Raw genomic sequence first — 12,532 nt, forward strand, 5'->3', positions numbered from 1 at the left:
AAAATATAAACATTTTGAAAATGTTGAATATGGGTTTAGTAGCATTAATAGTAAAACCCCATGCAACCTCCTCAGCCTTGGAATTCTTGCTTCATTTTCTAAAGTGAATAGTCAGCTTTTGATCAACACAATATTCCCATGCCAGGCTGCTCAGGAAGGGAAGAGATTTTCTCAGCTCACAGTTCTGGAAGAGCCAAGGCAAGCGCCTTTGTCCACTGGCTCTGGGAGTCTCCTCTTTACCACGTGAGGGCATGGACAGAAGCAGAAAGGAATTCACAGAGCGCCCTGTTCTTAAGAAGTCTGTCTCCTGAGAGCTACCTTCATCCCTTAGAGGCCTTGGGGTGTCCCAAAGGCCCCACCTCTTCCAGTTCTCTCAGCTCTCACCTCACCCTGAGGACCCAGCTTGTGACACATAGACCCAGGAGACAAACCACAGCTGAAGCTCACAGGGCATTGAGCTGCCTGAGCAAAGTTGCTCACTCGCTCTGCTGAAAGAATTGTTGGCCTTGCCTTGGGAACATCCTGGTGTCCCCGTCTTATGACCACCGTGTGAGAGTCAATATGGTTGTGTGTTCACTAGACCCTTCCTGCATCTCATATGTGCGGTATGATTGCACTTTCCTGCCCCTTGGTATTCAGGGTTTGTGGTGTTTGTGACTCCCCATGGCCAGTGCCGAAGAGTGAGTGAAGTGGTCTGTGCCAAGAACCAACACAGGACTCCCCGTGCTGTGCTTCTCTCTGTGGTGACCAGTGGAAATGCTGCAGATGGTGGCCCATCTCTGAGCCTGGTGCCAAGCAGGAAAGTAAACCGAGGCCCCAGCCGACCCAGAGTTTCTATACAGCAGATTGAGAAGTGAGTCTCATTGCTTTTCCTCACTGAGACTTGGGGATCCTTTGTCTCTACAACCAGACCTACCCCAGCCCTAGTGGTTCAGGGGTTTAATGGCAGTGGTTCACGACCTTTTAGAGAATGCAGGCATCTTTTTATTTTAATGTCCATTGACTTAAAAAGTGCATGTTGTCTAAAGTCACTCTGAAGTCAATAATATTTTTAAATACATTTTTATCTTGCCTACCATACCATTTGCGTGTATTTGGACACCAGCAGCAGTGCAAACAATCCTAGAGAATATATAAACCAGGAGGGCCTTTGGCAATGAGGTCTTGGTTCTCCAGTGATGAGGTCAAATAATCCTTACCTGGGAGACAAAAGTCAGAGGTTTTGGAAAGTACCGTTCTGCTATTATATAACCACACAATTTGGGGTTGGACAACTTCCTCCCCTTATGGACTTCAACTGGGTTCTACATACACCAGTGTGATACCATCCATCCAATCCATTTCACAGGGTAATTAAATGATGAGGTGATAAGCAAAGAATTAAAAAGAGATTTTAAAGTAAAATATTATTTTCAGTCTCGAATTTGTATGTTCTCAAATGCCATTTAATGGCTGTCTTCAAAAATGGAGACAGTGAATGGTTTAATGGCAATGCTATTGGAGACATCTGTCTGAGGACACTTGATTCAGGTTCATCTGCCTTCCAAAATATTGTCTCATGAGTCTAAAATCCAAACTTATGAAATACGAGTGTGTAAACAAAGACTGATGACTATTTCAAGTAATTAAGTAAAAGAAAGTACAAATATGCTTCCAGAATTACAGCAAAATAAAACATAAACAACCAGTGAATTCTCTTACATGTATGCATACACATATCAAATTGACTTTCTGCTCTTTCCAGAGCAATTATATACTTTCTCTGACAAGGAAGTAAATTTGATAGCAGTTTATTGATTAAATACATTTTAAAGACAAAGAAGTAGGTATTTGAACTTTATTTTATTTTATTTTATTTTATTTCCCCATTAACTTTATTGGTACATTTTAGGTATAAAATACAGTTACATTCATCATTGGGATCTTGTACCATTACATGAGTCTCTTGGTTCTTATTTTTTTTCCCCTTCCCTTGCCCTTCCTTCACCCCCTCCACCTTTTCTATTTGCAAAGACCTTGTTTCCATTTCTTTCCTCTTCTCATATTTTTTCCTTTCCCTTTTTTCCCTTCCCCTATCCCTCCCAATTCCCCTGCTCTTTTAGACCTTTTCTTCCTATTACACAATATCAGTTACACATTTTTAAAATTACAATATTAAGATCTAGGAGACATTACCACAGATTTTACAGAATTTAAAAGGATATAGAAAGCATATTACAAAAATCTGTTTTGAAATAAATTTGACAACTACCAAGAAGTACCTTGGAAGACAAATTAATGAAACTAACTCTGGAGGAAATATAAAATTTGAATAGCACCTATTAAAGAAAGTATATTCCTAGCTTGAAAACCTACCTATACGACAACAGCAGGCTCATAAACATTTTAACTGATAAATTATATCAAACAATTAAAGCAGAAAAAAGAAGGATCACTTCTCCCCTCATTTTAGGAACTCAACGTTGTGCTAATCCTAAAACTGGATAAAGATAATAGAAGAAAAAAGTATGAATATGGGTAGAAATTTGTTTAACAAAACAAACTATTAGAAGTCAGATCTGGCAGGATGTAGAAAGTGGTTTTGTTATAGGGATGGCAGTGTTGGTTCAGCATTGGAAGATCCACCCCCAAAAGTCATCATTTTAACAGAGGAAAGGAAAAAGCCATATGATCCTGTCACTAGTTGGAGAAAAGTATTGGACTAAATTCTAGAGCTGTTCATGGTAAAAGCTATCAGGAGACTAGAAGTAAAACAGAACCTTCTCAACAGATTAAAGACATGTACTCCATACTTCCAGCGAGAACACCTTATACGAATGGAGAAGATACAATGTTTTCTCCTTAAGGTGGGGAACAAGGGCAGATATGCTTACTACTCTTTATCTGTCCATTAAACTTTGAAACCTAGGCCCCACCAAAATAGTCTGGCAATAAAATGACACAACTAGGATAGGATTGGCATGGCAGAAGCAAAATATTTACATGTAGATGAAATGATCATCTACAGAGAAAATACTAAGAAATCTCTAGGAGCCCCTAGAACTTGTACTTGAATTTAGCAGGATTAGAAAACACAAGGTATATATCAAAATTCAGGTCTGTGTATACTTGCTATAAATGAAGAACTGGATATTGAAATTTAAAAGTTATGTAGGAGTACAAAGGACCTAGGAAAGTTAAAAACAAAAACAAAAACAGTGTTGGAAGATGTTTAGTACCTAATTTTAAGACTTCTTCTAAAGCTACAGTAATCAAGGCAGTGTTGGTGTAAGGAAAGACATAGAGATCATTTGAATAAAACAGAGAATCTAGAAATAGAACCACACATATATGGTCCACTGAGTTTTGAAAGATTATTTAACATTAGCATTTTATAGAATATAAACTCAATTCAAGAGCTGAGGAAGAGATAGTGTTTTCAGCAAACGGCGCTAGAACACCTGGTATCTGTATATAAAAAATTAACCTCAACCCTTTTTTTCCATACATGAAAATAACTTGAAAGGATCTATGAACCTAAGTAAAAAAGCCTAAAAGTATAAAACTTTAAGAAGAAATTATAAGGGAAAATACTTACGAATTCAGGGGAGGCAAGAATTACCTAGGATACAAAACACATGATGTAGAAAAGAAAAAAACTGATAAACGAGATTCCATCAAAATTTAGAACTTTAAATGACATCATTAAATGAAAAGTAATCCTTAAATAGACCATATTTACAATGCATATAACCTATGACCAGAATATATAAAGAATTCTTAGAGCTCATTAATAGACAACCCAGTTAAAATGTAGACATAAGAAGGTGATAAATAGCCAGAATACACAAGGAATGGTGTGCAACTCTAGAATCAGAAAAATACTAATCAGTACAATAACGAGATTGAATTATACACTCATTAGGGAGATGAAGTCAAAAGTTTTAAAAGCCTTGTCATGACTTTTTCTTTTTGTTGGATTCTCCCCCTTTGTGTTTAATCTGTCACGCCCAATAGATTCATTCTGCTGGGTTTCCTGGGGTTGTGATCTTCATTGTCTTTTCCTAGGGTATTGTCTAAAATTTTTTGGAGTGCCGGTTTGTATTCATGAAGTTCCTGAGGTGCTCTTTATCATGAAAGTATCTTATTTTTCCATCAATTTTGAAAGATAGTTTTGCAGGGTACATCAATCTGGGTTGGAGGCTGTTTTCCTTTAGGGCTTGGAATATGTCACTCCCAGCTCTTCTTGCCTTGATGGTTTGTGTTGAGAAGTCTGCTGTGATTCTGATGGGCTTTCCTTTGTCTGTGATTTGTTTCTTTTCTCTCACTGCTTGTAGAATTTTGTTCTTCTGTTGGATTTCTGGAATCCTATTATATGCCTATGTGTAGATCTTTTTTTATTAAGGCTAGCTGGAGTTCTATATGCCTCACTTATCTGTATGTCAAGTTCTTTTCCCCTGCTGGGGAAGTTTTCTGCCATCATTTCTGTGAACAGCTTTTTTTATGTCATCTGCACTCTCTCCTCTTTCTTCATTGACTCCAATCAGTCTTATGTTATTCTTCTTTGCATCATCTAGCAGCTGCTCAATTGATTTCTCGTGTTCCCTTACAATTTTAAAGCAATTTTTCTTTTCCTCCTTACTAATTGCAATCTTACCTTCTGTATGTGAAATTCTATCCTCACATTGGTTCATTCTGCTGCGGAGACTTTCAATGGAGTTTTTAATCTCTTGGAAATCTGTTTGTATCTGTTTTATGGATTCCATTTGTTTCCTATGTTGGGATTCCATCATGTTCCTCAGATCCTCTATTTTTTTATCTGTGTCCTCTCTAGATTTATTAATCATGTCTTGCACCATGAGCAAAATCTTTGCTGTTATCTGAGTAATTATTTCTGATTTTATTTTTCCCAGATCCTCTTTTGTTGCCATTTCAGAGTCCAGGTGGTTGAGTATCAGATTGTTCCATCTTGTTTCCCTTTGGGGTTGCTGTAGGTGATCTGGAAGTCTGTTTTTGAGGCTTGTTTATGTGTCTTCTCATTTCCATGGGGTGGGGGTGGGGGTGGTTCTGGCGTCCACACGGCTCACCTTCTCTGCCCTAGGAGCTTGGGATCGCAGCGGGGGAGCTTCCTTCCAGGTGCTGGGACCGGCTGAGCTTCTCTGCCCTAGGTGCCTGGGATGGAGGCAGGGAGCTTCCTTCCAGGTGTTGGGACTGGCTCACCTTCTCTGCCCTAGCTCCATCTGTCAAGCGCGATTTCCACAGGCCCCGTGCCCTGAATTCACATTCCTCCACTGGCCAGTTCAAGCCAGACAGTCTCTGCTCCCAAACTCTGCAGTCTTCCATGGTCTCCCTTGGCATTTGAACTTTAAATAGAAATCATAAATTGAAAATGTTGTCACATGTACAATGTAAGAAATTAAACTCTAGCATAGATTTAAGCTCTAAAGTTCTTAGGACTTCTGGTCCCAGGTTTCTTGAGTTTCCTGGGAGTCTGGGAGAGATCCTGGAAAGGTCTTGGTGGAGCCCATGAGGTCCTTGCCCTTGGATTGCGTTCCCCAGGCTTTTTCTGCAAGCATGCCTGTCCTGTGTCCTAAATTACTACAAAGATTCCTAGAAGCCACTCACACTGGTGGGTGACATTTTATCACATTTCATCCACCCCGCACCTAGACATGCACTTAGGGAGAGTGTGAGACTTTGTGAGAAAATAAAAAAGTGTGAGAAAGGCAAAGCTAAAGAGACTGAGGCAGTGGGAGGTGTTGGAGCTATTTCCAGCTGCTGGCTCTGGCTTCGTTGTGGATGAGGCATTGAGTGGAGCAATAAAACCAGCTGTCCCTTGGGATGCTGCTGTAGGCTAGGCACACGGAACCACTGAGCTAAATCCCCAGCCCCTAAGGCTGGGCTTTCTTAGGTGTGGGTGGTGCCATCCAGATTTCAGACCAGACCCGCCCCCCCCCCCCACAGAACTTTCTGGTCTCAACTTCTTTCTGATGCTCGTGTGAATTGAGTGGAAAAAAAGTAAACAAGCTTGACCAGCACAGATCAGTTGATCTCTTGGTGTGAGCTCTGGGTCCAGCAAAGATAGCCCTTTGCTTGGTGCACAGGGCTTTGCCTGGGGCCCAGTGATCCCAGGAAGGCAATTAGTTCACTGCTGTCCTTGCCTGTTGTTCTCCCTACACCCTCATTTACACCCTAGAATGTGGAGCTCAACTCCTCTCTGAGATGGCTCCTCTATTTGCAGCCTGGTACAGCTCTGTCAGCAGACATTGGACTTCTGGTGTGTAATGTGCACAGCAGGGTCATCATGAAGTCCCAGCCCCCTCGTTCCTGTGAACCAACTGCTCTCCCAAACCCATGCAGCACTCAGTCAGCATTGCAGGCATCAGCCTGATTCTGTTCCTGATGTGTGTGTACCAGAGTGCCTCTTTGGCCTGGAGCTGCCCTCGTCCAGGGGCAGGAGATTTCCTTTGGCATGTGGCCAGTCATCATGCAGGTATGGAGGCAACTTCTGACCCAACAGGCTTTTTCTAAGGACTCTGTCCAAAAGCCTTTTCAAAAACAAGATAAAATTCATGGATCAAAACCTTCATGGTTTTGAACACTTTAAAGTGTACAACCTGATCACTTCCAGTACATTCACAGTGCTGTGCAATTTTCACAACTGTTAATTCCAGAACCTTCCCAACTGCCATGCACACCAGTGGTTATGCTGCCTGACTGTGGTATTGTAAGTCACCCACTCAGAACCCAGTCTGTTCTGGTGGGTCAGAACCACCAGAATGTATATCTGACTGCACCAGAGATCAGAGGTTTCCTGGGGAGGTCCCTCCTTGCTGTCAGGGAGCAGAACTGGCCACAGGAGAAGATAGCATCACGGAGGAGCTGATGTTTGCAGACTTGTGCTGTGGTGATATTTCAGTGATCAAGAGGTTGGTGAACATCTTCTCTCCCTTGTCAGGTGGGAGCTTCCTTTCAGGGGTGCATGGTGGGACAGGGAGAGAAGACAGGATGAAGGGAAACACAGTCCCAGAAGCTGTGGATCCCAGCTGGACTCCCCTGCCCTGCAGAGCAAAGCAGTAAGGTTGTCCAACAATAGAGGGTTCTTTTACTCAATTATGAGAGAAGTCATGAATCAGCAAGTGGCTCTGGGCTTTGAATGCCAATGGCCCTCAGCCATCTGGGATTCTGAGTGCCCACAGCTCTGAGCCTGTAGTGTTCCAGCTCTGGGCCAGGCCGTGCATCAGCTCACAGCAGCTGAAACAAATCCTTCACAGCTATGTGGAGCTCTTCTCAGCAGCTTCTGCTGGCTTCTGCTGGTCAACCTCACTGGATAATCTACTGCTGGAGACCTCACTGCTGATCTCCTCCAGGCTCTGGAGCTCTTTAGGGCTGGCAGCCCCTGGTGTTTACAGTTCTTTTTAAAAAGCAACTGCCCTGTCCACACTTCAAAGAATAAGAATCCTCTGTAGACTCACAGAACCTTCCAAGTCCACCCTACCTGTGGATTTAGAAGTAGATTTATAGGACCACTGGAGTAAGGGTTTATTGAATAGGGTCCATGCTGCTGCACCAGCTGGTCAGTACACCAGAGGGAGCCTTCCTAGGGCAATGGGAGAGGTGTGAGAGGAGAGCTGCTTATATAGCAGCTGCAGACTTGTGATAGGTCCAAATTCAATTCTGTTGCTTAGTTTAAATTTGAGCCTGCTGTAGTCAGGGTGACTACCCTCTGGGGCACCTGTGGGGCATCCAGGGTGCAGTTGTCATAGGGCATTGGGTAGAACACCAGGAGATGTGAGCTGCTTGATTAAGGGCTGTTGCCTCACTGTGAAAAATGGTAAGTAGGAACCTGGGACTTCTCAGGAGCACTAGCTGTGTTAATCCCAGATGCTTGGGATTTGGGGAGGTTGAGGACATTGATAATGTGCCCAAGTCCCTCTCTAACCAATCTCGGCCATTTGGGGTGGTTTCCTTGCTACTGCTTCAAAATGGAGGCCACAGTGTCTCATGCAGCTGGAGCAGGGCAGGACCACAGTGAGAGTGAGCTGTGCCTCCTATGGGAGCAGCCTCACAGTGGCTACAAAGCAACCCAGAAGGACACTGAGGCAAGATGTCTCCATCCATCCTTTGGGGACTGAGGGGAAGCAAAGGGAAGTCAGGTGCAGAGGCTAACTATGTCCCCTCTGCTGTCACAGGAAGAAAGAGAGAGTCAGGCACTGTTGTCTGTCTCATTGCTCCAGATGGGTGTTTGTGTCCTCACAACATCTCTGTGTTGAAATTGCACCCCCTGATGATGGCATTAGGAGGTGGGGCTTTTGGGAGAGGTTAGCAGATCATGGGGTGGGGCCCTCATGTAGACCATGGGGTGGGATTGATGGTCTCAAACAAAGAGGCTTGAGAGCTTGGTCTCACTCTCCTTCTGACACGTGAGAGGGTAATAAGGCCACCTCCAAACCAGGAAGTAGCCATCAACAGACCTCTGGGATGCTGGGACCTTGGTCTTGGACTTCCTCCTTCTATAACTGAGAGAAACAATTAGAGGAGCCTCCTGCCTGCGGTTCTCTGTTGTAGCAGCACAGATGGCCAAGGCAGATCCTGTACACAAGCTGAGCTACTATCATCACTGTCAGAATCCACGGTGGCCCCCTTGGATGTGGGCAGCCATGGGAAGGGTGATGAGACAGGGCAGGGAGGCTGCCAGGCTCAGGGACCCCTAAGGAGCCAGGGAAGGAAAAGGGAGGGGCTCAGCCACTGCTCTGGTTTCTCAAGACACATTTTCAGGGCACTTAAGTCAGTTCAGAGAAAAGATCAAAGGGTTTGGCTGCAGAGAGGAGAGCATGTTGGGAGGAGCATGCTCAGAGCAGGAGGAGGCCATGTGTCCAGGGACGGTGCTCCCTCTGCATTGGTGGCACAGGGCACAGCCTCCTGGCCTCTGTTCTTGGTCCTCCAGTGTCAGGGACAAAGGAGGCTCTGTGAGAGGGGAGTGCAGCCAGGGCTCACTCTTCTGCCACCCGATGGGGAGAAAGTGGGTGCCACATTGTGAAGGGGCCTGCAGTTGCTGCATAAGAAGAGGGGGCAATGGCACTGGGCTCCGGGTAGTGAGGAGCCAGCTGAGAGTCGTGTCAGGCGTTTCCCTGCTCAGAGGAGGCTTGCAGCTGAGACTTGGTGGCGATGCAGTCTGAGTGACTTGGCTTCTCCCAGGGCTCCTCTGAGCCAGGAGCAGGGCATGGGTGACATCACCTACAGAGGACAAGTGATGGGCTGTGCAGGTGACAGCATTGAGTCCCTTCAGGTTCTCCTCATTAGCCCCCCGAGGAGTCACTTGTCAAGGGCTGTGATTACAGAGCTTCATGAGGTCTTTCGGAGTAGAGATTACAACACCTGTGTGTGTTAAAAGCACTTGACCCATTGTGCAACAGAAGGGTAGGACATGGCTTCTCTCATCTGCAACAACTACCGTAAAACATGAGTGACACGTACTGTGTGTGCCCGAACACTCAAAAAGAGGCTTTAATTAGCTTAAAAGATGTTACTTAAATACCTGCAGAAGAGAAGAACACCATTGCTATTAATTTGATGAATTATTCAAGAAGCTTGGCTCATTGACTATACCAGTGGTGGCAAACCTGTGACATGCATGCTGCAGCGTGCATTACTGAAACCTCTAAAAGGTTTGCCATCGCTAAACTATACTGTGGCAATTCCTGATTTCGCAATTGTGGATCTGAAAGGCTGTTTTCCAACTGAAAGCTTCATTTGGGCACCATATACTTCACGGAGATGCTTCTGGGTGTTTGGGAGCCGGAGCTCATGTATCCTACTCCTTCTTGGGCTCCTTGCCCTCTGCCGGCCAGGCCAAGATAGCACAGCCTAAACTTTGCTTTCCTGAGACAGAGGCTGTCTTCGTGTATCTGGGTTTCTGAGGTCACCCTGACCCGAGACAAAGATGTATGGACTATTTGATGGCACCCTCATGGGCCCTGCCCTCCCTGTTACAGACCTCGTGTCTATCTATGTCTCCCAAGGCTCCCATGTGGAAACTTTAACCCTAAGGATGTGGTGTCTGGGCTTGGGGCCTGCATGGGTGGTGAAGATTGGATGAGCTGGGCAGACAGAGCTCTCACTGTAGATGGTGCGCTTAATGGAAGAGGAAGAGAACAGAGCTCTCTATTTCCTCCACCCCATGCAGGGCATGCAGAGAGAGCTTCTGTGATCTAGGAAGTGGCCCTCATCAGACTCCCGAGGTGCAGGGAGCTCAGCCTCGGGATTTCAGCCCTCAGAACTGTAGAACCAATGCTGTTGCTTAGTCAGCCAGCCTGGTGTTTCCCTTCAGCAATTGCAGCAGAGGAAGATCCCACTGGGAGCCTTTCTCACCCTTGAACCTGGAGAGGAACTGCAGGCTGGGGGAGCTGGACCCCTTCTGAACTCACTTCTTTCTGGAAGTGCAGAGGTGTTCACACACTGGGGGCTGTCCTTTCAGAGGTCTGATACTGGGTGACACGGGGTGACATGGGCCTCCAGCCCACCCCCACAGTGTTCTGCTTCCTGCCTCTCCCAGTGTAACAGCACGAGCTGTCACCATTCACTGCATTCACTTCACCAACCCATGAGTCTTATAGCAAAGGGAAACTTGTCAGTCACTCTGGAGGTGGGGATGAAGACCCATGTGCCTGCTGAGTCCCAGAGGTCATGCCTGGCCCTGCCCAAGTTGGCTTATCTTCCTTCCTGTAGTGCCCATCATTCCTGAATGCACCAAGTCGCAGTTAGACACAGCCTGTGATAGAACCTACAGCCACGTGTGTCTCAGCGAGGTTCTCTGAGCTGTATTCATTCCTCCTGCTTTCTGTGGGTGATGATGTTGCATAAATAAACCAGAAGAGGAGACGCATTAACACTGCCTTCTGGATGCCCGCCCTTGCCAGTGCTGCTCCCCAGGCACCACCCTCTCCGTCTGCCCACCCTTCCTGTTGAACGCAGGTCCTTTCCCAAGCCATCGCTCTACTTGGGCCTTTGACTCTCAAGTTCTGGAGTAGTTGTAGGCCAGATTTGTGAGTGTCCAAACATAGCATGTGTACATATTTAGGAAAACATGGAAGTTTAAGATATGCTCAACTGGAGCCTTGAATGCCAGCTCCCCTCTGTGCCAGAACAGCAAGGGCAGCCTTGGGGTTGATAAGGAGCCATAGCAGCACCACATCTGCGGGACACTTTGGGTGTGATTGCCCATCACCCACTAGATGGGACAGGTGGTGGGGAAGGGAGGCAGTGAGCACCAGGATGAGATGAGGACTCACCTATGGCCCCATCCCTCCAAGTGACACTTCCATGAAGGCCTTAGAGGAGATCTTGAGGATACAAGCCCAGGAGTGTCACAGGAATCTTAGGGAGGATGTCAGAGTTCCATATCCCTTGAAAATGAGCTACAGTGGACCCCTGAGTTACAACCAGCCTGACATACCAACAACTTGGGTTATGGCCAGAATTTTAGTTTTAACTTATGACCAAAGTCTTGGGTTAAGACACAATGTTGGCTGTTTGTGCTTCTAGATAGTCTCAGATACAGATTTAACCCTTAAAGTGTTCTGGAAGGAACATTACAACATGCTTTCCTGTGTGGGGTTAATTGAGAAATCCTGGGCCAATGTCTCTCTAAGGACACTGAGATCTGCCTGTATACAGGACAGAGACTTTGAAGGCTATGTGGAGGATCCTGAGCTTTCAGTTGACTAACTGGAGTTACAACCAGCTCTCATGAATGAATTGAGTTTGTAAGTCAAGGGTCCACTATATTTTACGGAATTTAACTTAAGCTTTGAGGGACTGAGAAGTTCTACCTCATATCAAAAGGGTCTGGTAGTGAATATTATACTATAGCTCAAACCAGGGTAGTTTTAGGGATACCCTGAGAGTGACCTAGCTTATGACACTCAAACACAGTGGACTTTGCCTCCCACACCCAGAAAGATGCTCTAAGCATTGGGTCTGGACTAGACGGTTGGTGCCTGGAGAACGGGCAGTGATCTGCTCTGCCCCTGAGGAGATGACCCAGCAGATGCCTGCATTCTGGCCCACCAGACATGACCCTGTTGGCACCTCTCTTTTTGTTTCATTTATTTTCTCTCCACCAGGTCACAAGCACCTGACCAACGTATTCCCAAGTCAGGTGTCTGCTGCTCTTAGGCTCTGAATTCCAATGGCAGTGATGCCCTGTGGGCTCGCTTGGGGTGCTGCAGGCCACCAAGGCTAAGTTAGGGGAGACAGGCATGTGCCAGGTTCACTGGGCACAGCCCTCCCCACACAGCCTTGAACTCTACTGCTGCCACCTTGTATTCTCTCCTCGTTCCCGAGACCCTGGTACCAGTTCAGCTTCTGACCACCCACAGACATTCTGTTCCAGGGAAGGCAGCCAGCACAGACCCTACAAGTTCCCTGGAACTAACTCCCACACCACTGTCTTCGCTGTGGCCAGTGGAGGGTCCATCCCATGGAGCAGTGTGGGTATGGGTGCAGGCAGAGAGAGCAGGCCAAGCCGACATTCTTTGATCTTCCTCTTCCC

The sequence above is a fragment of the Heterocephalus glaber genome, unplaced genomic scaffold (assembly GCF_053883595.1).
Source record: "Heterocephalus glaber isolate CG9 unplaced genomic scaffold, H.glaber_assembly_v1.0 deba00000470, whole genome shotgun sequence".
Taxonomy (NCBI): Eukaryota; Metazoa; Chordata; class Mammalia; order Rodentia; family Bathyergidae; genus Heterocephalus; species Heterocephalus glaber.